The 4,157-nt window shown below is 46.6% G+C and overlaps 1 long non-coding RNA gene across 1 annotated transcript; it reads right to left on the reverse strand.

Annotated features, from left to right (window-relative positions):
- Positions 1-1,728: 1,728 nt before the first annotated feature.
- On the reverse strand, positions 1,729-3,322 carry LOC144162568 (uncharacterized). The gene is made up of 2 exons (XR_013320714.1): positions 3,172-3,322; positions 1,729-1,857 (listed from the first exon to the last, which is right to left on the reverse strand). It is a non-coding gene; the product is annotated as an uncharacterized LOC144162568 (long non-coding RNA).
- Positions 3,323-4,157: the final 835 nt, after the last annotated feature.

The raw sequence follows: 4,157 nt of genomic DNA on the forward strand, positions 1-4,157 counted from the left end.
CACGGCGGAACCGGACAGAAGCGGTATGGAAGTTTTGTTGAAACCGCCCGAGCACCTGCGGCTGCATGGGGATATTAGCAAGAATTGGCGCCTGTTCAAGCAAAAGTTTGAGCTGTTTTTGACTGCTTCAGCACCAGCCGCACCCAAGGAAACGCCAACGCCGGATCCCACCAAGCTTGCGCTGCTGCTCAGCATAGCCGGCGACGACGTCCTCGAAGTGTACAACAACTTCTCCTTCGACCAAGGTGAGGACCGGAATGATTACGCCACAGTAATCAAGAAGTTTGACGAGTATTTTGCCGAGCAGCTAAATGAAGTGCATGAGCGCTACGTGTTTCGCAAACGCGTTCAAGGCGAAGGCGAGCCTACGGAACACTTTCTGAGAGACCTGAGAAGGCTGGCGCAGTCCTGCAACTTTGGCACAATGACGGAATCAATGATTAGGGACCAGCTTGTGTTCGGAACAAAATGTGACAAAGTACGCGAAAAGCTTCCCAGTGGACCACAGACGTCCATCAAACATCCGTTGGACATCAGTTGTCGGACATTTGGACGTCCGTCAGACATCCGCAGAAAGCCAGCGGACGTTTTACAGACGTCCGTGGGATGGTCCGATGCAAAGTAATTGGTCATCCTACGAACGTCCGACAGACGTCCCAGCCGGATTTTCCGACATCCGGCGGATGTTCAAAATTGGACATTTCCAAACTGAAATGTACAGGGGACGTCCAGGGGATAACAAAATGCGGATATTGGATGTCCACCGGACGTCCTCTTCTAGTCCTAAATTTTTTGAATCGGGGAGAACCTGTACTCGCTGTAAACCTCAGTGCTTTGTTGATAACATGCCTTGAAGCACCTCTCCAGCTTTACGAATACTTGATACAAAAGCCTCTTCTGTAGCTTGTTTTGGCACAGCCCTAATTATAAATGCTTGCCCCATGCACTCTGTGGTCAGACAACTCCACAACCTATTCATATTTCTCTTGCCAAGAGTGCGAACAGTGATGTTACAGAAGCATAATACAGTGGAATGTGGCAAGCTTATTGTCATGACTTTTCAATAAGGACTATGCATACACCGCGGGCTGTTGTGTCAACATATATAAATATGAATAAGTTGTAGTAGGCGGTTACCACCTCGGTGAACAGGATGCTTCAACATGACAGCCCGCAGTGTACACATGGTTCTGTATTGAAAAGCGGTTACGACAATAAGCTCACAACTTTCCACGCTATTATGCTACTGCAAGCATCCCTGCTCCCACTCTTGCCAAGAAAAATATGAATAGGGTGTGGAGTTGTGAGTCCACATATTGTGTGGCACAAGCATTTATAATTAGGGTTTTGCCAAAACAAGCTACAGAAGGGGCTTTTGAATTTAGTATTCTTAAAGCTGGAGTAGTACTTCAAGGCATGTTATCAATAAAGCACTGAAATTTACAGCAAGTACAGGTTCTCAAGTTTACTAAAAAACTGAAACCTACACTATTAAGCTTTATGAATCTATACCGAGTATGTTTGGGATATTTTCATTAAACTGCTAAAGACAGAACTTCGAGAAATGCACGCTAAAGAACAACAAGTTAGCTTGAAAAAGTGAAGTATTGAACAGTTAAGCAGGCTGCTGAAAACAAATATACTGAATGAAATACATGTTGCAAAAATTGCATGTTGCAACAAGATTACATGTTGCAAAATATGGCATGCAAAACAGATCAGACAATGTCGCAAAGCTTGAAATTTTTTTATTTAATGCTTTATAACCTCCAATGTAAGTACAACCTTTCATGTGCCCATCACGCTTCATGCCAGGAACATCTCGGCTCAAACTTTCCCCAACTCTTCAGTCAGCACCTGAAAAACCAAAAGCAACAATTACAGGTTTCTTCTTGGAGCCACCCGACAGAAGAAGTCAAATACATGTAAATTCAAACTTCATGGTTTATTTAGTCCTATATATGGCTACATAATTAGACACACAAAAAGAATTTTAGCCTGCTTTTGAAGTATTTTGGTTGGCGCTAATCTACAGCTAATGCATATTCGAGCAATTTTCGTCACAGCAACAAGAAAAGAAATCAGCACCACTTTTGTTGCTCCTGTCGCAAGTGTGAATGGGCCTTTATACACAATACATTCACACGGTGACTGGCAGCTGCGGAGGGACGTAACTTTGCGCACCGAAAGCCTGATTGGCCAGGCTAAATGCCTCCCCCCTCCCCTCATATTTCAATATTTTTAATCACCAAGTAGCCCAACTCCAAGCTTTGTAGAGTCAGTGGGGTGAGTTTGGATACGATGCATGCTTTTCACCTACGCGCTTTGACGGCGTCTATCAATATGAGGTGTGCGCGCCGTAGTGCAGGGCGCCGGATGAATTTTGACCACGTGGTTATCTTTAACGTGCGGGTAAATGTCGTACATACGGGCGTTTTCTCTTTTCGCCTCCATCAGAAAAGCGGCCGCCGCGGCCGAAAATTGAACCCGTGTCCTTGGGCTCGGCAGCACTACGGCTTAGCCACTGAGACACCGCGGCGGGTATTGATACGTGCGTCTACAAGTGCATAAGCAAGCACGGCATATATATTAGTACACGCTCCATGCTCGCGTCGGCAAAATGCGTTTACTTCACCGCGTTCGCCGGCATGAGCCACACTAAAGGGCACCTCGGCGTAAACACTATACGGCCGCGTACCCTCTGGGGTCGTGAAATCACCCCCATACCTAAAACTCACCGTACGGCTTCCTACACGTTTCGTGACACGTTCCTACATTTCACCTCAAGGCCAATGCATAACGCATCTCCGCAACGAGCTCACACAGTAAAAATGGTTACAACCCTTTCCATAAACCTGAGTGAACGTAAAAGTAGCCACTGCGCACACCCCGTCGTAGGTAGCGCCGGGCTGAATGCGAACGCGGGCATGCTCAACGACTTTCTTGCAACGAGGGTACGTGCACGTACTGCTGATAGCTTTAAGCGCCTATGTTTGCGAAGAAAAGGTGATTCCCTGAGCGCGTTTTTACACTGTCATTCAAAACGCTTGAATCCAGTCATGCCTAACTTCGGCACAACGTACGGCTGGTACGGCGTTTGCAGTACACGGAAAGCTAAAGACGATTTCCTCGCCCTCTCCCCACTCACCGGCACTTGTAAAAATGTCTTACCTTTCGTTGAGGACGCAAAAAGATGTCTAGAAGAAAGCAGCAGGGTTTCTTTCTCTAAGATAATCGAAGTTCGTTGGCGCTTCGCAACTCGCACACGATGGATTGTCGCACACAAAAGCGAATGGCTATGGCTGTACGGCTTGACGTGTCTTGACCAGTGTTGGCTTTGCATCGCAAAAAAGAAAAAAAAAAAACTTTAGTCGCACAAAAAAAAAATACTTTTTAGCCTAATTAGCAGCAAATCAAACAATACAACATTGTATATCAACCCAACTGTTTTTATAAAACTTTACGAGATCTGCGGTCGTCCTTTTTTTGAATTCGTTCAGCCCGCAACGAGTTACTTGTGCGCGAGCCAAAAAGGCGCGAGGGTTACAGCTATTGCAATTGTTTCTGAGCTTACGAATTGTTTGCCTCCCGCTGCAGGCAGCAAGAATATAGATAACATAATTAACGCGATGCTAATTACGATAAGTTACAAACAAGATCAAGGAATATTGCTTCAACCATACAGACGTACGATGGGCGTCCAGCGGACGTTATTGATGGGACCATAGTAAACGTCCATGCACAAACGTAGCTCGGACGTCCGTCGGACCAAATTGAACGGACGTTCACGTTTCCCAGAAAAATACATCCGAAGTACGTCCACCAGACGTCGAGCGCGGGACTTGGACGTTCGGCTGTAAAACGGACGTCCTACGGATATCTGTGGTCCAATGGGTTCTTCGTGACAACAAGCTTACTCTTGCGACCGCAGAACAGCTATGCAAAGCTGCCGAAGTCTCCGCCGCCCGAAACGACATATGGATTCGAGAGCGACAAGTTGACCCAGTTAAGGCGAGGTCTAGAGGCGCTGAACAACCCCCTGAGTTTAAGTGCCCGAGATGTGGGCGAGTGCATGGCCCTCGGAAATGCCCAGCATTTGGACGCATATGTAGAAAATGCGGGGGAAAAAATCACTTTGCCGTCCGGTGCAAAACCAC

This window comes from Haemaphysalis longicornis, unplaced genomic scaffold, assembly GCF_048455015.1.
Source record: "Haemaphysalis longicornis isolate Haplotype H1 unplaced genomic scaffold, Haemaphysalis longicornis Haplotype H1 scaffold_12, whole genome shotgun sequence".
Taxonomy (NCBI): Eukaryota; Metazoa; Arthropoda; class Arachnida; order Ixodida; family Ixodidae; genus Haemaphysalis; species Haemaphysalis longicornis.